Source organism: Mustela lutreola, chromosome 7 (genome assembly GCF_030435805.1).
Source record: "Mustela lutreola isolate mMusLut2 chromosome 7, mMusLut2.pri, whole genome shotgun sequence".
Taxonomy (NCBI): domain Eukaryota; kingdom Metazoa; phylum Chordata; class Mammalia; order Carnivora; family Mustelidae; genus Mustela; species Mustela lutreola.
The window spans coordinates 9620800-9642273 of NC_081296.1; the positions used below are offsets into that span (position 1 = coordinate 9620800).

General features: G+C 46.4%; 2 long non-coding RNA genes across 3 annotated transcripts in view; both read left to right on the forward strand.

The window, feature by feature from the left end:
• Positions 1–21474, forward strand: part of LOC131835625 (uncharacterized) — a 101169-nt gene that overhangs the window by 46103 nt on the left and 33592 nt on the right. The window lies entirely within an intron of this gene.
• LOC131835624 (uncharacterized) lies at positions 15296–20426 on the forward strand. 2 transcript variants are annotated; one of them, XR_009355275.1, is made up of 3 exons: positions 15296–15779; positions 15862–15942; positions 20191–20426. It is a non-coding gene; the product is annotated as an uncharacterized LOC131835624 (long non-coding RNA). The 2 variants fall into 2 exon arrangements; XR_009355277.1 differs by having other exon boundaries at positions 20272–20426.

A 21474-nucleotide genomic window follows, 5' to 3' on the forward strand; every position in this document is an offset into this window, starting at 1 on the left:
TAGACATGACAAAGAGGGACTTAAGGAAGTTATGTTGAGGGGCACCTGGGTGGCTCAGTGGGTTAAAGCCTCTGCCTTTGGCTCAGGTCGTGGTCTCAGGGTCCTGGGATTGAGCCCCGCATTGGGCTCTCTGTGTGGCGGGGAGCCTGCTTCCTCCTCTCTCTCTCTGCCTGCATCTCTGCCTACTTGTGATCTCTGTCTGTCAAATAAATAAATAAAAATCTTTAAAAAAAATGACCTCTGGAACTCTTAGTGTTAGAGGTATCATAAGGAGGGCTGGAGACTGTGAAAAACTGGGAAGAATCCTTTGTGTCTAAAGGGGAAGTCACTTAGCATCCATGTCGATTTTTGAGTATGTGAGAAGCCAGAAATCTGTATTGTTTGGTGTTAAGTTTCCAAATTATTAAATGTTGATCTATAATTCAATATTCCGTGGGCCAAGCAAAACTGATTTGCGGGCAAGGTTTGGTTTTCAGGTTGACAGTCTGAGATATCTTATCAGAAAGGAAGACTTGAAGTACGGGGTTGGCAAAAGGGGGACCAATGCACAGGGTATTCTGGAGGCAAATCTGGAGGGTTTGGGGATGGGCAGGATGCAAGGCGGGGAGGAGTCTGAAGGCCTGGGAGGACTCGGGGTTGTGGATCAGGAAGAGCTTGCTTTGGTGCAAGAAGTGTGTGTGGGCTGCATGCACGGGTATGTGTGCAAATGGGGAGCCAGAGGAAAATGAGTCCTGTTTTAACAGGTTACTCTTGAGGTCATGACTGGGCATATCCGAGAGGAAAGGAGGAGGTAATTAACCTTGAACTCAGTATGTACCGGCAGCATCACACAGCTGCAGTTTATAGGATCCGAGTTAGTGTCTACCATCATCAAGGAGGCATTTGTCTGGGCTCCGTCCTGCTGTCTACACTTATCGGAAGATTGTACTCTGTTCTGGATCTCACTTAAAAAACAAAACTCTTCTTCTCTTAAATTACAGAAGTAAAATGTTTGTGGCAGAAAAACTGGAAAATACTGAAATTGGGAAAAGGAAAATTGCCCCAAATCCTGCCACCTGTCCTAACAATTAACGACTTCGTATATATCCAGCTAGTCTTTTTTCCTATAAATATATAGCTAAAATTTTTACAGAATTGGAATCGTAGTGTAAACACTACATTGTAGTAGGTTTTTTCCATAACATATCTTGAACATTTTCCCATATCAATAAAATGATCTGCATAGGGACGCCTGGGTGGCTCAGTGGGTTAAAGCCTCTGCCTTAGGCTCAGGTCATGATCCCAGAGTCCTGAGATCGAGCCCCGGCATCCGCCTCTCTGCTTCCCTTCCTCTCTCTCTCTGCCTGCCTCTCTGCCTACTTCTGATCTCTGTCTCTCAAATAAATAAATAAAATCTTTTTAAAAAATGATCTGCATAATTTTTAATGGCTATTTACCATTTACTCCATTTGATGGAGGTTTCAAAATTCAGAGCTAATAGTCTGTGGCTGGATTGCTGGACTCATACTGCTTCTCCATTAGACACGATGTCATCTTTAATGCTAGATCTTTGCACGTATTTCTGATCATTTTCTTAGGATAAACTCCTAAGTAATTGGAATTTCTTAGGATAGACTCTTAAGAAAGTGGAATTAATAGGTGTGTCAAAGGAAGAGGGCCCCTAAAACCCTGAACCAAGAAGTGGAATCCATTGTTGGGGAAGCAAGGGAAAACTGTACCTTGGGACACAGTCTTCCAGAACAAAGCAAAGGAGTTCAAGGAGCCAGGGAATTGAGGAGTGAGGGATTGGCTGACCTTTCTCAGCGGAGATGCGGTTCCTGGAGTGCGATTATTGCTGATTGGCTGACAGAGGCATAGGACTCTCTCTCTGATTGGCTGGTTTTCAGGAGCATTAGCCATTCATTGATTGGCTGACTCTCAGACACTTGGATTCTAGGGTGAAGGAGATGAGTGGGACAGGTTTTGAATTCTTCGTGGTGCTTCATTGTTACTTTGGGTGAGGAACAAGTAGTCTTCTTCTAAGTCATAAGAGGAACTTTTTATTCTCAAGTCAAAGGGCCAAATTGCTGACCTATAAATATATTTTCTTACTGTGGTAAAAACCAGCAGACCTCTAGCAGGAGATCTACCCTTTCACAAACTTCCAAGTGTACAACACAGTATTGTTAACATTGTATAGAAGCACAATGTTGTCCAGCAAATCTCTAGAAGTTTTTTATGTCTTGTATGACTGAAACTTCATAGCCACTGAACATCAACTCTTCATTTCCCTGTCTCTAGCTCCGGGCGTGCACCCTTCTAACTTTCTGTGTCTATGAGTTTGGCCAGTTTGAAGAGTTGTAGCTTATGACAGTTTTTTTTTTCTTTTACATGGCTGAATACTATTTCAGTGTATAAATACACCACATTTTGTTTATCCATTCATCTGCCAGCAGACGTTTAGGTTGCTACCGTCTTTTGGCTATTGTCAATAATGCTGCAGTGAACATGAGAGTGCAAATATCTTTTCAAGATCTTGATCTCTGTTTTTTGGCTAAATACCCAGAAGTGGGGCTTTATACTGTTTTCCATAGCAGCTGCACGATTTTATGCTCCAGCGATGCAGAAAGACTTCAATTTCTCTTTATCCTCCCTAATGCTTATGATTTTCTGGGGTTTCGTATGTGTGTGTGTTTTCATATGTATATAAAAGTCATGCTAACAGGTGTGAAGTAATATCTCATTGTATGTGTGTGTGTTTTAAAAGAGTTATTTATTTGTTTTGAGAGAGAGAGAGAGAGAGAGAGAGAGAGCAGGGGAAGGGACAGAGGGAGAAGGAGAGAGACTCTGAAACAGATTCCTGGTGAGTGGCGAACCTGGCATGGGACCCCATCCCAGAACTCTGAGATCATGACCTGAGCCAAAATCAAGAGTTGGATACTTAATGGACCGAGCCACTCAGATGCCAAATCAATACCAAAAATTGTGATTTTGATTGTATTTCTTGATGATTTGTGATGTCAAGCATCTTTTCATATGCTTGACGGTCATTTGTATGTTTTCTTTGGAGAAGTATCTATGCAAGTCCTTTGCCCAATTTTTAATTGTGTTATTTGGTTTTTGTTATTGAGTTGTAGGAGTTCCTTATGTATTCCTGATATTAATCCATTACCAGATATATGGCTTACAAATACTTTCTCCCATTCAATAGGTCTCCTTTCATTCTGTTGATGACTTCAATGGCATGCCAAGCTCTCTAGTTTGTTGTAGACTCACTTGTCTGTCTCACTTTTGTCCTTTTGCTGTCATGGGCAAGAAATCATCACCAAGATCAATGTCATAATGCTTGTCCTCTATATTTTCTCATAGATCTCGCATTTAAGCCCTTTCATTTTAAATTGATTTTTATATACTCTGTAAGATAAGGATCTGGTTTCTTTCACACATGGATGTCCAGTTTTCCCATTTGTTGAAGAAACCATCTTTTCCCCATTGTGTGTTCTTGGTACCCATGTTGAAGATCAGTTGAAAGTCTATATGTGAGTTATTTCTGGACTCTAATCTGTGCTGCTATTTTATTTGTCTGTCTATGCTAGTACCATGCTGTTTTGATTTCTGTAGCTTTGCAATATGCTTTGAAATCAGGAAGTGTGAAGCTTTAGCTTTGTTCTTCTTTCTCAAGATTGTTTTGGCTATTTGGGTTCCTTTGTGGTTCCACATGAATTTTGGGGTTATTATTTCCATTTCTGTTTTTAAAATGCCATTGAGGGGCGCCTGGGTGGCTCAGTGGGTTAAGCCTCTCCCTTCGGCTCAGACCATGATTTCAGGGTCCTGGGATTGAGCCCTGCATTGGGCTCTCTCCTCAGTGGGGAGCCTGCTTCCCTCTCTCTCTCTACCTGCTTCTCTGCCTGCTTGTGATCTCTGTCAAATAAATAAGTAAAATCTTTTTAATGCCATTGGAGTCTCAGTGGGTTAAGCCTCTGCCTTCGGCTCGGGTCGTGATCCCAGGGTCCTGGGATCGAGCCCCACATCAGGCTCTCTGCTCAGCTGGGAGCCAGTTTCCCCCCTCTCTCTGCCTGCCTCTCTGCCTACTTGTGATCTCTCTCTGTCAAATAAATAAATAAAATATTTTTTAAAATTTTAAAATAAAATAAAGGCCATTGGAATTTTGATAGGGATTGCACTGCATCTGTAAGATCCCTTTGGATAGCATGGACATTTTAACAATGTTAAATCTTCCAACCCATCAATGCTGGATGTTTTATCATTTTTTTGTGTCTTTTAAAATTTCTCTCTAGGGGCACCTGGGTGGCTCAGTGGGTTAAGCCGCTGCCTTCAGCTCAGGTCATGATCTCAGGGTCCTGGGATCGAGTCCCGCATCGGGATCTCTGCTCAGCAGGGAGCCTGCTTCCTTCTCTCTCTCTCTCTGCCTGCCCCTCAGTGTACTTGTAATTTCTCTCTGTCAAATAAATAAATAAAATCTTTAAAAAAAAATTTCTCTCTGTACTGTTTTGTGGTTTTCAGTGCCCAAGTCTTTGGTCTCCTTGGTTAAGTTTATTCTCAAATGTCATTCTTTTGGATGCTATTATAAGTAAGATTGTTTTCTTAAATACTTTTTGGATTGTTTGTTGTTTCTGGCACCATATTCGAAGTAATATATGTACAGACTCAAATATTTCCAGAAAAGACTGATAATGATGGGAAGACTAGAAACCCTGCTCTATGAAGGACAGTTTAAGAAATATGGTGGTGACCCAGTCAGTTAAGTGTCCACCTCTTGGTTTTGGCTCAGGTCATGATCTCAGGATCGTGGGATTGAGCCCCACTTTGGATTCCATGGTCAGAGGGCAGTCTACTTGGGTTCTCTAGAGAGCGAACTCTCTCTCTCTCTCAATTAAATAAATAAATCTTAAAAAGAAAGAAAGAAAGAAAAGAAACATAGTGGTAACTGGCCTAGAATGGAGAAGACCAGGATGGACTTGAACACAAACTGCAAAACCAGTCGTTGCTGAGAGGTACACTTGGCTTTTTTCTAATGATGGAGGCTCTCCAACTTTGGAGTAGAGACATCGTTAAAGTGAGAGGCTTCTGTATTCACTAGGCACTCATCATACAATCTGGTTAGAAGTCTGGAGTTGAGAGAGGTTAGGCCTGTGAGTGAATCCTCGCTGGGCCACTCGGCCTGGGGCAGGTTAGTTAAGCTCTCTGCCTGTGAACTTGTTCCTATAGCAAGTGTAGAATTAACAGTATTTCCCTCATAATAACACAGAAGATCTATGTACAGCATACAAGCCATCATTCTGAAGACCCAGAGTATTCTTTGCTCTTTGGTGATTTCAGTGAATATTACTGGGAATTTCAGTGAGTGTTACTGAGAGCACACAGCATATGCCTCATGCCGGGCCCTCAAGAGGCTCATAGAGAGGCCAAGATATAATCCACGCCCTGGAGGGGATCCCAGAGAGACGAGAGGGAGGGAACTGAACTTGACACTGAGAGGCGCAGTGGGGGGCATTTTCCAGAAAATAAAGAATGGGGCACAAAGATGTATGTAAGCAAATAAATATATTTATGGACGAATAACAGCAACAACAAAAAGATAAAAAAAGGAAGAAAAGAAAGGAAGGAGGTAAGAAAACCCCCAAAACGCTTTCATTTGTTTGCTCATGCTTTCCTTTTATTCTCTGAATTTTATGCAATAGTGATACAACCATGTGCAGAAATTTTATTCTCAGCCACTGCTGAAGTGGACAGAGAAGAGGAAAGAATGAGGAGGGACAAGGGGACCGTTGACATTTGGATTATATTACATTTAAAAATAGCTTTATTTTTCAGTAGTATAGAGAAACCCATATTTGGTGACATGAGTAGATTTTCAGGACAAATTTAGTGCTACCATCTGCAAATAACTTTTAATCCGTTCGTTGCATCAGTATTTCTGTAGCCAGTAAAGTGGTGCTGATTTATGTCTGCTCTTAAACCATTTACAGAAATGTTGTTTCCACTCACCGAAACAGCAAGCTTGAGAAGTTTTAGATGCACCAAGAGCTATTTTCCGAGGGCGGTTAGAGTCTAAATGTAACTCTCGTGTAAAAATACAGAAATGTTTATTCCAAGTCACAAAATAAAGCCAATTGGTCAAAGACCACATTCAGATGAAGCTTTTCATAGATATTTCAGTAAATGAAAAATTCACTTCTTTGCTCAGCAGCTGTTGATTGAGTGCAGCTGGTCTGGGAATCGCCCACTCTGGATTCGGGACTTCTCCTCGCCTTCCCCAGAGAGCTTAGGGAGGGTGCATTGTTAGGGAAGAAAGCTGTAGAGAGCATTCTTGCCATGGAGGAGCGCCTTCTTGACCATCAAACTCCTGTGTTCCTGAGCCATGGCAGGTGATGCTGACCCATCTCCAGCATGGCTTCAGTTACAACCAGCTGAAAAAGGAACATGTACTTCTTGACTGGTTTCATTCTTCTCCCTGCATTTCTCCCTAGAGGTCTAAGGCAGGCGTGCCGGGCACGCTGCAGGTGTACTAGGACCCAGGTAAACCGTGAGGTCTCTCAGCAGGTGTGTACACTTGCAATGTCACCATACGTTGGTTATTCCAGAGTTCTCTGCCTTTACCTTCTACCTTGATGAAAACATTGGCAATTTTTACCAATCTCAAAAAAGAAAGAAAGAAAGAAAGAAAGAAAGAAAGAAAGAAAGAAAGAAAGAAAGAAAGGTATCCATTGATATTGATGGGGACTGGTGGCCTCCTGGGAATGATTCCAAACTGTATCCACACTTGGGGGTTCAAACACACAGGCATAGAGCAGAGAAGCCAACAGGCATTTCATTGCAAAGGGATGAATAGTTGAGACCCTGGAAGAAAATCCACCACAGGGAAAGGAAGACCAGCCACGGTGAAACTGACTCAGCAGTGGGCTTGAGTATGGAAGGGGACCAGCATTTCATTAGTCACAGTGTTTGGTTGTGAGTTGGACTCGGGAGTGTCTATGAGGCTTGAAGAGGAAGGGGCGGTGTGTGTCTAGCTCCTGGGGACCTAGAAGGTTCAAACAGAGTATATCACTGGGTGGGGGACAGGTGAGCTCTGGCACCTGGGAGGGGCAGTAGAGAGCCCTGGGCTGTGGTCAGCCGCACATCAGACTGAAGGTGAGTGGCAGGGAGTGGGGTGTGATAACGAAGGATGCTAAGCATGGTGTTGAGCTCCTGGGGCAGGTAGCTAAGGTGTAAGCACTGAGTTTTAATTTGCATTCCCTCATTCCCAGAGAGGTACAGCAAATTCTCAAGTCTGGGAGTCATTCCACCTTCCTCTTTAGAAACCAGAATTTTCTTATCCTTATACTATTCAGCTTGATTTTTTTGTTGATAGTTAAGAATTTTTTTTTAATATATTTTGGAGACTAATCCACTGTTAGCTTGATAGAAGTAAGTATCTTCTCCCAGCCCCTGGATTGTCTTTCTCTTTTGTCTATAATGTCTTGTCATGCAGGAAGTTTTAGTTTGAAGATGGTTAATTTTATCAGTCTTCCACTTTCTATCTGCATGTCTTTTTAGATCTTATTTAAGGCATTCTTCCAAGCCCTGTAGACATAAGTATTAGCCTATCTTTTCTTGAAATATTTTCAGAAACATGAATTCTTTTGTCATCAGTATTTATTGCCCATCATTACGATTTTTTCATCTGTGGTAATGAGTGTAGCAATGGTTCATTCATGTTTTCTGATCCATGGTGTTACCTTGTATCACTACATCACGTTTTTTGGGGGGGGGGTCTACTCTATAAACACTTCATTTGCTTTCCATTTTTGATTGTTACAAACAAAACCGCAAAGAGCATTGTTATAGTGTCTTTTGGGGCATATGAAGAAGTTTTTGAGGGCAGAATTGCTAGAGCATAGGTTACACACATCTTAAACTTTACTAAGGGAAAATTGTTTTTTGAATTGGTTGTATCAAGTTACACCTTCTCTGTAAGTGTGGAAGCATTGACCTGACCTTATGACTTTTGCCAACACTTATCTCTTATTACCTTTCTTCTACTTTCTTTAGATTTACTCTGTTTTTCTTCCTCAAATGTCTTGGTACTTCATTGATTGAGTTTTAATCTTTTCTCATATTAGCCTTTATGCTATAAAATGTTGCTTTACTACTTTAGCTGTATGCTGCATGGTTTTTAAATGAAGTTTTAAAACATAATCTCCAACTTACAGAAAAGTTTCAAGTAAAGTACAAAAAATTGGTCCTTTGGACTAACGTACAAAAAATTGGCATTTTTTAAAAAAAATAAAGTACAAAAAACTGTCAGAGACCCAGTCGGGTTAGAAGGTCTGTCTGCTTGGCAGGGGTGGGAGGGAGGCAGCAGTGATGGAGACTGTTTTCAAGGGGGATGGACCAGCTGTGTCAGTATCTTAGGGATCACGAGAGCCAAGTTTCTCACTGTTGGAGAAGAAAGTTGTACCTATGGAGAGGAGACAACTGCATGAACGCTTGATGTCGATTGAATTGGAGGCATTAGTGTGAGGTCTGTGGGTGTCCTTCTCACGCAGTGGACTCTGGCACCTCCCATCAGGGTACCCCGGTAGGCTGGTGGATGCTGTCCTCACCATCTTTGGGTTTCAGCACCCTCACCAGGCTTCTTCGTTACGCAGTTACCCTGGTCTCTCAGCAGAGGCTCTGACTCCCCAGGCCATCCTCCCCAGCGCGTGGACATGCTCCTTACTCCCCTTAGGCGGGGACATCCATTCCAGGTCATCTCTCTGTGGGCACCTGTCAGTTACCTGTCAGTTACCTGTCAGTGACCTGTCCGTTACCTGGCTCTGTCTACCTAACAGCTTAGGTATGGCTCAAGGAGGGGAAGAAAGGAGAAAGGCATCCCCTAAATGTTGATACATAGCAATTTCAATGTCATTCATTTCTAAATAACTCCTAATTTCTAATTTTGGTTTTTCTGTAACCCCTGAGTTACCCAGGAGCGTGTTTTAAATTTTCCAAAAATGTACACTGTTTTATTTGTTTTCTTTTGGTTCTTGATTTCTGTATAATTAATTGCACTACATTTGGAGCATATGGTGTATATGATACTGATTCTAGTTTTTACTGTGATTTGCTTTGTGCCTTTGTAAATAATTAATTTTCATAAATGTGTTATACATTCTTGAAAAGTATTTCTAAGTGCTAGGTACATGTAGAAATGTATGGTTCTATACATATTCATAGATTAAACTTAATTGGATTAATCATTCTGTCCTGTTTAAATTTTTGTCTACTTGGCATATCAGTTACTGAGAGAAATGTAATAAAAATCTACCATTATGATTGAGGGCTTTTACATTTTTCTTTGTAACTCTGCCATTTTTTCTTTTATAAATTTGGATGCTAAACTTACTATATTTTTGAAATTTTTAAAAGGATTTTACTTATTTATTTGACAGACAGACATAGCAAGACAAGGAACACAAGCAGGGGGAGTGGGAGAGGGAGAAGCAGGCTTCCCACGGAGCAGGGACCCTGACCTGGGGCTCCATCCCAGGACCCTAGATCATGGCCTGAGCCAGCCCAGGCCCTAGATCATGACGTGAACTGGAGGCAGACACTTAATGACTGAGCCACCGAGGCACCCCTGTTTTTGCAATTGTTATAGCTTCCTAGTGAATTACTCCTTTTATAATCATGTAGCTATTGATATTCTCAATAATTGTTTTTCCCTTAAAGTCAAGTCCCTGAAAGTTAACCAGAGCAGCTTTGTTGGGGGAGAGATGGGACAGTTGTATTTCTTGGTGTATCCTTTCAGCCCTACTTTTAGCTTTTCTCTTTTTGTGTTGATTGTTTCTCTTGTAAGTATTACATGTAAGATTGTAGATTTATTAATTTCTCCTTCTAATTCTGTTACTTTCTGATTTGTGCATATGGTTTAACCAGATCAGACAATTTTACATGTTGAGTTTAGACTTTAACCATCTGTAATAATTGGTGGTAGTTTCTATTTTTGCCATCCTACTGTTTGTTTTCTATTTGTCCTATATTTCCTGTGCATCTTTTGCCCCTTTTCTGATTTCCTGTTGTCTTCATCTGGTTTTTAAAAATTTCCCTCTACATCATAAGCACTAAGTGAATGCTGGCTAGTTGTGTTTCATTTGGTCATCCAGAAAACGCTGTGCTATATATCGTTAGGGGTGTATATTTGGAAATCCTGGTTTCTCTTTATTTTAGCATTCCGTTTCTGCATACTCAGAACACTGGCTTCCTCAGGACCTACCAGAGCAGTTACAACTGAAAACATACAACTTTTGTGGCTTTCATTTTTCCCCACTGAATGTATATCATGACAATTTTTCTCATGTCCGTGCCTTGTAATGTCTATGTAATAGTTTATTGCTGGCTATAAATTTGTTTCCAATTGCTTTGGTATTATGAGTAATGCCACAGTGAACATCTTTGTGCACATTTATAATTCCTCCCTTGGGATGAACTTGAAGCTGCGGATCAGAAGGAAGAACGATTTAAAGGTCTTGCCAGGTGCTTCCAAGTTGCTCCTGAAATGTCACACTCCTTTGCGTGGACATTTTCCAGCTGTGTAAGAAAGCCCAGAGAGCATTCCAACAATTCCCTTCTCAAGGTCACATTGACCCTAGTCAGGTCTGGGAGAGAGGCTGGGGAATGGACCCCCAAGTGGGTGTGGCTTGGGTGAGAACCTGAGGGACCTCAGCATGGACTTCCCATGGCAGTGGGACCCGGTCACGCAGGTGTCTCAGGTGTGCAAGCCCCTTCACTCCTGGGGCCGGGAGGGAGGACCCCCTACCTCCGCCGGGGCAGTCCTTTGGGCCCCTTCAGGTGGGGAGGAGGCGCCAGGTGGGCCCCGTTGGACCTGGAACCGTCTCGCGCGGAGAGCAAGCTTGCGCAGAGATCGCGGCCTTGCCTGGGTGGACCATTTGGCTCCCTCCCACGTCCGGGCGCCTCCTCCCGCAGCGGAGCTCCTCTGCGGGCGAGACGGGGAGCGCCAGCGCCCGGGGCTGAGCCCGCCGCCCGCCGCGCCGCGGTGCCAAGACCCTGCGGCCGCAGGAATCCGCGGGCAGCGGCGGGGACGGGGCCGGGAGGGGCGCGGGGGACTGGCCGTCCTGCCGCCCGCCCGCTGCACAAAGCCCGCCCTTGTTCGGCGGCCTCGGATGCGTGCCCTGGGCCCAGACCTCCCGGGGTCCCCTGCGTCCCGCGCGCGTGCCCGGCGTCGCGACCGCGCCAGCCGGGGGACGTGCCGCCTGCCGCGGACGCCGGCGGGAGCGGCGCTGTGCCAGGGTTCCTGGGGCCCTGCCCGGGGCTTGGCGCGGCCCTGGACCGCTGGGCCCCGACCCGGCTTGCGTGGGCCCCCAGCCGGTGGGTCACGGGCACCCGCCACCTACGCAGGCGGTGCAGGTGCCCTTGTCACGGTGACGCCCGCGGCGGGCGTGGGTGGGGGTGCGGGTGGGGGTGTGGCAGAGGAGGACCTGGGCGCCAGCTATTTTGACTGAGTATTTCTCTCTGAGTCTTCCTCGGCCAGACTCCTCCGTGGAGGTAGATCTCAACACATCCCTGCCCACCTGCCCTCTCTCCGCCACGTGCTCCTTGGCCCACCTCCCACGGCCCACCACGAGGAGTGGCTGCCCTTTGCCAACGCCTGGCAGAGGGCCGCAAAGCACCTGAGCTACACCTCCCCTGACCCTGCAGGGCGTGGGGGGCGTGGGGGGGGGCGTGGCTCACACTCCCACAGCTCCTCCGGATGGGCAGCCGTCCCAGAGGCTCGCTGCTCAGACTTAGCCTCCGTGCATCGTGCATCGAGCCCCCGCTGGGTGCCAGGCACTGTTCCAAATGCTGCGAATACATAGAGAACAAAGCGGACCCAGTGTCCGCCCTCAGGGGTCCCGTGGCCTGACTCCAATGCCTGTTCCTTCACTGTGATTCCATTGACTTCGGCAGATCGCACCCCACTGGCCCCAGGTCTCCCTACTGACAGATTCAACATGACCCCAGCACGGGACAGACTGCCAGACCTGGGGCGTTCCTTGCTAAGGATCCCCTTATCAGAGACTGGCAAAGAACATTGCAGAGGGAAAAGAAGGGGGGGGGGAGGGAAAGAAATCCCAGGAAAGTGAGAAGAAACACGTGTGAAAACTAGGTTCTCGCCCTGGACCACCGTTTAGTAAACCAGGGGCCTCGCTGAAGAGGAAGACAGAGCCGTTATTTCTCACTGAGTCCTGTTATTTTTACTCATCAAATTCGAGCAAGATTTCACGTTCATGTCCAGGGGCAGGACAGAAGAAAGCCATGATCCTCAATGGCAAGGCTGCCTTTGTTTGCTGCCTAGGCTGAGGGTGGGGAGCTGGGGGGTGGGGCTGGTCTGACCCGATCTGAACAGAAGGGTGTTGGTGGCAAGGCCACAGGCTGAACACGCCTCTGTCTACAGACTGTCCATTCTCACCTCATTCCCAGGTATCAGCGCTGTTCTCATCTCTCTCCTGTTCCCAAACGTTCAATAGCTCCCCATGACCACTAAATTAAGTATAAATTTCCCATGGGCCACAGCCGTAGCATGGCTTCCCATCTGTCTTTTGTGCCATTTCTTGTGACATTTCACACTCGCCCCCAGTTCTAGTTGGATAGGACAACCTCTTGCTGCCTGTGCACACCTCTGCCTTTGCACCTGATACTTACGGGAGCTGATGCAGGCTCAGCACTGAACGATATGCTAGGTCCCATATCTCCACATCCCAGTCCTACAAGCAAGGAAGTACTGGTACTTGTCTTGGGACAGATGAAACTGACATTTAGTGTAGTTTCTGGCAGCCCAAGGTCACCAGACAAATGGGAATTTGAACTCAGGCTGTCCAGTCCCCAGAATCTAAGCCCTTGGACTAGTATATAGACCTGTTTTGAGATCATAGTGCTGTGTCCTGTATGGTCTCTGGTAAATGAGCTCATGAAAATGTTAGACATTTAAGGTAAGATACCAAAAACGAGATGACACTGGCTAACTTGTGCCTCTCAGGAGATCCCAGAGTGTCTTCTATTAGATCTTTCTTTCTTCCCTCAACATACGCTCAGACGCCACACCCTCCCACCTGACTCCACTGTACCCTCCCTTCTCTCTCCACCCCCAAAGCCAACTCAACTGGGGCACAATGACCCACAGTACTTGGGCCAGTGACCCATAGTACCTGTCCTTCCCAAGCATGCCAGTCAACTAGGGGAGGTGTGCTGTAGTTGTGTGGGCTGTCTGGAATCCTCACGCTGGTTGGTCAGTACTTCCATTACAATTTAAGATAACTGAGCCCCGTGGTCCCCTGCCGTGGCGGCGAGAACATGGTGGTCCAGGTTCTGAGGCCACAGGAAGGAGCCTCTAACTTTTGGTCTGCATGGAAGGAGGGGAATGTTGTGGTCTTCTGTGCTTTCCAAGGTCCCTGAAAGCCCAGAGCGTGCCGAGTGGGAAATACAAGAGTGCAGACTGAGCCGTGCGCTGGTGGAAGGTTATTTGTGACAGTCCTTTCCCTGGGCTTTGCCCACTGCCCGTTAGGCTCAAAGGTCAAGTGAGGCAGTTGAGAAAAAAAAAAATCCTCACTGTGAAGTGTCTGAGGCCCTTCTGAGGTGAGAGAATGGCCCCCTTTCAGCAGCCCCGCTTGGAGCCAGGACGGTATTCCCAGAGGGAGCCGGCCGGTGAATGGTCATCTGTCTTTCCAGATGGACCAAGGCCTGGCCCGAAAGGGAGGAGACTCCGATTCTGGTTTCTGTTTGCAAATTCAGGGGCTCGGGAGTATTCAGTAAATAAACACCTATTTATTGAGCTCCTACTGTGTGCACAGCACTGTGAGGGACACAAAGAAGCACTGATTTGCGAAACCACAGATCAGAATTTATCCATGCAAAGGAGCTCGCTCCCCAGGGAGGTGGGGTTACTCACAGGTCCAGGGAGGTTGGCGCTATTTGAGGAACTACTCCCAGCCCCTTCTCCAAACGGTCTTGACTTTTCTCCGTGGAGATGGTTGATGTTTTAAAATTAAAAATAGCTACTAGTCACTTGGAGCTCATTCATCCATTGCCTGTTCTCAGCCGGGCATTGTTCTTGCCGCCTGGGGAGGAGAATATCCTGAAAGTGTTCATGGTTCAAGGTTTGCAAGGGGTGATTAGCAGGTTGGCTGGTCATCCTGCTAAGAGCCCCCACCCCCCACCCCCAGCCCACCTGGTCTGGGAATGACCGCAGCCCTCGGAGAGCATTACCTACGCCTGGTGTAAGGAGGCGGTCAATGCCAATGCCCAGGGATTAAATGACAATGACAGGCAGCCTGGGGGAGCAGAGAGGAAGGAGCCCTAACCACACAGGGAAGGGAGAGACAGCCCTCCAGGGCTTCCTGGGAAGGATGGTAATTGCCAGCGTTCCTAAACACCCTTTATGCTCTACACAAGGTGCTAAGCAATTTACATGTGTCCATTACCTTGTTTTGTCCTCATAGCCCCTTCCAGGGAGATATGATAGGATTCCCTTGTCCTCGGTTTACATAAGAGGAAATTGAGGCACCAAGACTTTTAAGTAACTTTTCTGAGATCCCCTAGCAGGAAAGTAGATTCAAACCCACTTGGTCTGATACCTGAGTCTACCTGTTTGGCTTCCACACTGGGCTGCTTCCAGGGGGAAAGGGAGAGGGCCTGTGGGTAAGCAATAATGCACAACCAAATTTCAATGAGACTAGTCTTTTTTTTTTTTTTTTGGCACTGAAGACAGTTCTTAAAGATTTGTGAGCCATGACAGGGACCCTGGATGCCACGTGTGGCCTCCCGACGGGGCATGTCTAGAATGCTGGAGGAACACAGGCTTCGGGAGGCAGACCGCCCTGGGTTCGCACCCTGGCTCTCCCACATTTTGCAGAGAGAACTGAGACACCAGCCTCTGGGCTTTGGTTCCCTTGTCCCTAAAGTGAAACTCCTGAGCGAAGAGGGCTGGAAAGGATCATTTATGGAAAGCATTTATCGGAGTAGCTGCTCCCTGAATGCCAATCCTCCTTTCTCTCGCTGAAGTCAAGGATAGCTCTCACGAGCAGGCTGATGGGATTAAAACGCTCCTAGCCTGGCTCCTAGCCATCGTGGACCTGTTAGAAAATGCAGAAGACGAGTGGCCAGGTCAGATGCTTGCTCAGGAGCCAGGGGGACTGGCGCATTCAGGCCTAGAGAAAGGACAGAGGGGGTAAAGGGAGAGGCCCATTAGTTTCATTTTTGCTGCTGTTCTGGAATTTACTGACTCCCTGGGTTCCATAGAATCAGCCTGCTGTCTTCGCTCCAGCATCACTGATGGTGATGCGACACAGCCCTCATGTCGACCCCTTTGCTGGGCAGGACTGGCTCCCAGGCATGGCCTCAGCGAATTCATGGTCTCCGACCAGCATTTCCCCACCATGCGCTGTGCAGAGATGGTAGCCCCACTTTCCTGCGGGTAAACTGAGACCCAGAGTGAGTGCCATGTAACTAAGGAGCGCAGTCGGAACTGGAAACCAAGTGTCCCACACGCACCAGGGAAAAGGGGAAGGCCCATACAGAGTGCATTACTGGGCAGGTGACAGAATGTGCAACTGAAGCTCCGTGTCACTGGGGGCCACCTGGGAAATCATGGGGGACATGCCTCCGACGTCCGTGCCAATCCACCAGTTCCTGTCCCTGCCGGCTGAAGGTTGCCCTTGGCGGAGAGCCAGTGCTGCTCTGGGAGGAATCTTGGAGGCAGACAGGAAGACAGAAGAGGCAGGTGCCAAGGGTGGGCCTTGGCTCTCTGGGCCTCGATTCTTCAGGTGAGAACCTGTCTTGCAGAGCCCCGAGAATCAAATGAGGCGACACGCAGAAAACATTCACGACATCCCTGGTACATTTCAGATCTGGCCATAAGGAGCTGCCAACGCTCAACCAGTCTGGGCCCACAGAAGGGGACATTTCTTCTCGCTCGAACTGAACCATGTGAGTGCCAAGAGATATTAACACTCACTATTATCACGTATAATCTTAGGCTTCATGTTTCACATTCCCAAAGGAAGGCAGCTGGGAACACGAACATTCCCCCAGCCCTAGAATCGGGATCTCTGGTGTTTTTCTCTCCTTCCAGGTACGGGAAGGGCCCACAGCATGGGTGAGTCAGCAAGGGTCCCAGTCAGAAGGACTGACTCAGGGTCCTGCCCCTCCCCTCTCATGACTGGCCGCCTTCATGCCTCGTTCTGGGTGGGGTATGGAATGCTTTGCTCACCAGAGTCCAAACGCCACGTCCTGCCGAGCTCAGGAGGAATTTCACATTCTCTGTACAAACCCAGCCTGTGGCGGGATCTGACCCCTGGCCTCTCCCTGAGGGCGGCTTCCCCACTGTTTGCTGACTCCCCTGAGCTCTGGGAGGGCAGGGGTGGCGGTGGCCCTCACCAGGCTCACGCTGGTCTCCACGGCCCCCTGTCTCACCAGCCCCTGGATGTTGACACATCTGATTCTGGGCAGCTTTCTTGGCCTGGGCAGGGACAAAAGTGGCCTGAGGTCCTCCAAAAGCCATCTGAAACCAGCATAAACAAAGTCAGAAGACAAATGACCCATTTCGGGGAGAGGAGGAATGGATATTCACAGTCTAAATCCAGATAGAGCATTGACATATAAATCGCTCTTTGAACTGAGGAGGAAAGGAGCAGAAACGTACTAGAAAAATGGGTGAGCGACATGTGCAGACAGTTCACAGAAAAAAGGCAAACAGCTCGAACATAGAAAACTGCATTCAGTCTCACTCTTAGAGAAATGCATATTAACACTTCATCGAACCATCATTCCTCACTTATTAAATTGCTAAAATCCCAAAGTATGATGGTTCACTCTGAGACTGTGCTGTGGGAGCACAAAATGGCAGGGAACTCGACATCCAAGCCAGTGGCGTAGGCGAGTACCCTTTGACAACCACCACACCACCACCACCACCACCACCACCACTCCTCCCCCCGCCCCCCCTCTGTCTCACTCCAGGGATCTACCCTGAAGGTACAACTCAGCAAAGGAGAACATGATTATTCATTGTGGTATTATTTATAAAATCAAAAGATGGGAAGAACCCAAATGCCCACCAGTAGGGGACCCGTTGAATGAATTGGTGGGTCCCATCATGAGTAGTACATAGTGTTACCTTTTGTGTAAGAAAGAAATGGAGATAGTAACTAGGTATTGACACAGCTGCGGCATAAGCTAGGGAAGATAAAGACCATAGGTAGACTTTTAGGAGTTAAGTCCTTTCTTATGATCTTAACTTTTGAACTTAGTAAACGTCTTACAGGTTTGAAAGTAAAATTAAATAGAAGGGAAAAAAGCAAACCCTAAAACCAGATACAAAGAGAATCAGATGAACCTAACTCCATGTTAAACTGATAATATTAATTTTCAGGCGGGAATTACTACTTCAAACAACTTCTAAGTACAATATTCTGACTACAGTGGAATTTATGCTAAGGAGAAAAAGACATTTTAAAAGAAAATTTAGATTGCACTTAGTCATTTTATTGTTAGAGGTAATATTAGTATCGTAATTTTAAAACTATTTTATTTTTGTAGAATAAAGCAAATAAGAAAATATATTAATTTTACTAGGAACCGAGATCTTCAGTATAAGAGAACAGAGACACAAATAAAAAATAAAAGAAATTTAGAAAATAAAACATGCAGGATTAAACTAGCATTAAAAATTATAATACAGGTGCATGGGTTTGAAAAGTTTATTTTCCATCTCTGTTCTCTGAAAAGCACATAAAAGGGCACGGTACCTAGCTGGCTCAGTGAGTAGAGCATGTGATTCTTTGTTGAGCCCAAAGTGGGGCTTGAATTCACGGCATTGAGATCAAGACCTGAGCTGAGGTCCACAGTCAGATGCTTAACCGACTGAGTCATCCGGGTGCCCCAAGTATGTGACTCTTGATCTTGGGGTCATGAGTTTGAGCCCCATGTTGGGGAGAGAGTTCACTTAAAGAAAAAGAAAAAGAAAGAAAAAGAAAAGAAAAAAAGAAAAACAAATAAAGCAGTTCTATTCCAGTGACAGTGAGTTCATGCCATGCCCAGGTCTTGGATTCTAAACACTATACAGGAAAACTACAAGAGGAGCTTGGAACATTCTGTTTCAGAAAGCAGGGAGATGCTCAAAGATCACTGTAAGTCATGTCAACAGAACACAGCAACCAAATGGAAAGAGCATCCTCGGAACAGATGTGGCCCAGTTTGAGCCAAATCACAGGGAACAATAATGGTAATTAATTAATACTAAGAGTCCTTCGGGATGTCCCGCCAAAATTAAATACAGAAGTGAGGGGTAAGGAAAGCTCTCTCTTTTTAAATGAGGAAGGTCTATTTGCACATATAAAAAGAGTGATGGAATTAGGAATATGTTTTACAAACTCCAGTGTAATAATTAATTAAGGCAAAGATCATCGTGAGATGCCAAAATCATCAGGTCAGAGGTCACGATGGCACAGCCCAGGGCCAAAGTAATGCTCCGCACGATTACTGACTTCAAAGAGAAAAATGTGCCCAGAGGTCTCCCTTCAGCTCAGGTCATGATCTCAGGGTCCTGGGATTGAGCCCTGCATCGGGTGCCCTCCTCGGCAGGGAGCCTGCTTCTCCCTCTGCAGCTCGCCCCCTCCCAGTCGCGCCCTCCCTCTCACTCTGTCTCTCTCAGATGGCTAAATACAAATCTTTTACAAAGTCAAAAATTAAAAAGTTTAAAAAAAAGAAATATGAAGCTTGAGGAACAAATGAAATAACCCCATTTGGATGCAATTCGATAATATGGGACCTTCTACAGAGTCTCTTCAAAAAGCCGGCATCGTTGGTCTGTCTGCGTAATTTGGGGGGCCCAACACAAAGGGCAAATGTAGGGGGGGTCTCATGTTCAAAAAGCAAGAAAACAGGGCTGTTAAAGATACTCCTTTCTTTCACAGTTTCTCTCGATTGGTCATGATGTTTTTTAGGCTTGTTTAGTGCTATCTTAAGAAAAGAGAAAGTAGAATTTTACGTTACTGGTATGTAATATATGTAAACTCAACATCGCACAATGCCACTTTTAAACACAAAAGTAAAAACATTTAACTCAGATGTGGAAATAGCAAAATGACACATTTCATGTTTTGTACTGTGTACATGCGTGGGCATTTGATTCTTACCACCACAGTGGCAACGTTGCACAAAACTAACAACTGTGTTTGTGTCATTTCTTGATACACTCTGCCAACCCTCTCTACCATCCACGTATTTATAAATAAGGAGTTAGGGACGCCTGGGCGGCTCAGTCAGTTAGGCGTCTGCCTTCAGCTCAGGTCATGATCCAGGGTCCTGGGATCAAGTCTGGTGTTGGGCTCCTGGCTCAGCGGGAAGTCTCCTCCTCCCTCTGCCCCTCCTCCTGCTCATTTTGCAGTCTCTCTCTCTCTCTCTCTTTCTCTCTCTGAAATAAATAAATAACCTTTGAAAGAAGGAAAGGAAAGGGAGAGAGGGAGGAAGGAAGGAAGGAAGGAAGGCAGGCGTTCTGGAAGGAAAAGATGGCTCATCTTTCCCTTTCCTTGAATGTCTTCTTCTGCGGTGTGTAAGTTACAGGGACACTGTAAGGGATGTAAGGTAGTAGGGAAGGGTGTGACAGTGTCCGTTGGTCACGTGTGTTTCTTAGACCCTCTCTTGCCTTCTTTCTGCATTTGAAGCCAGTTCTGGTTTGAATAGAACGCCTCTGGTTTGAACAAAGGGGCCGCACTTGCTCTGCTGTAGATGTAACATCCATCGTGGGTCCACCGGAACTGTGTGCTCACGGGACTCTGGGGCAAGATCCACGGATAGGTGGCCCAGAATGGCAGCTCACACACATACTGTGCGTTTCTCCTTCGCTCATGCACGTAATCTGTGGTCTGCTCATCAGACTTCACTTACGAGTTAAAGATAAAATTTCAGGAGAAATGAAGAACTTCAGAAAAGCAGTCGCAGGACATCAAACCAAGCTCTGGGTCCTCGTGAGCACCCAGGGCCCTGGGCAAATGCACAGATCACACATGCGTGGTCACGGTGTGTGTGTGGGGGGGGGGGGCAGAGAGCTCTAACTCAGACATTGGCAACCTATAGATCATAGGATAAATCTAGCTCATTGCTTTTTTGGGTTTTGTTTGTTTGTTAGTTTGTTTTGTACAGCTGTGAGCTAGGAACGTCTTTTGTGTTTTTCAGTGGCTGTTCATCTAAGTACCAACCTTGATTTTTCTTCTTGGTTTGCAAAATGTGAAATATTTACTACCTGGCCCTTTCCAGAAACCTCCAGACCCTTGCTCTAGATTAAAAGAAACTAAAGAAGAAGGAAAACAGTGTAAAGAGCAAAACAACTCAAGGCAACGGGGAGCTTTAATGTGATCCTTGTTTGGGAGAGAAGACAGACAGAAAAAGACATTCTTGGAACAATGGAGGAAAATCTGAATACATATTTGGAAATTGTATACATGGTCCTTGTATGTTCCTTCAACTTTTCTGTACCTTTGAATTTTCTCATAAGAAGAAGTTGGGGAAAATACCCAGCCCTGCCTGATGGGTTTCCCTGCCTATTGGGGATTCGAAATTACTGCAACATGGGTTAAGTTTGAAACACACCACAAGTGATGTTAGAATGCAGAGACACGTTTTGGGCCAAGCCTAGCACAGGGAGTGTCCTTACTCCTTTTGGTGGTTCCCAGCGAGTCAGGGTTTAATGTTTAACAATTGGATCTCCAGGAACAGAAAAGCCAACTTACAGCGTTTCCAGTCTCTGTGGTATAAATGCTCTCACCACAGCTGATACCAAACTCCCGTTATGTCACTGAACTTGAAGTTGAAAGGACCCTGGCCCAATCAGCTCTCACAAGCCTGTAGTGAGAGGCTCTCACAAGCCCAGAGCGTCGGATCTGACAAAAGGCATCCTGATTCCTCGGGGGTCACTGAATTGGAGTTAAGGTATTGGGGGAGGAATGGTTGGAATCTGGACCCTGGGAAAGAAACAGCAAATCAGCTAAGACTTAGGGTTAGAAGATCCTCCTGCCAGAGCCAGCGCCTTCCCTGCCAGGATCCTGGCGCTCATCCCTGGGCTCCCGAGGGTTCAGCAGCTCCCAGAGCCGAATGCTACACCTCCCAGCAGACGACTCACCATTTCCAGATCACGCACAGCACACCTTCTTCCCCGACAGCCCAGGCTTCCTGGGCTCTCCGTTCACCACACAGAATCTGAACTCTCCTCTCCTCGTTGTGCTCCATTCCCCAGGCCAGCCCAGCCTGCACCCCCTCCCCCTCCCAGGGGGCTCTCTTCCCCACCCCACAGGCACAGCCTACTTCTTCTCTCCCCACAGATTCTCCCTCGCAGGCCCCTGGCTTGGGATGTCCTGCTCTGTCTTCTCTAGCTAAATTCCAGGAGTCGGGAGTGCGGGTTCAATGCCCACGCACTCCAGGAAGCCCTCCTTGACTGCTCTGGCTCCGACTTCTTGATTTACC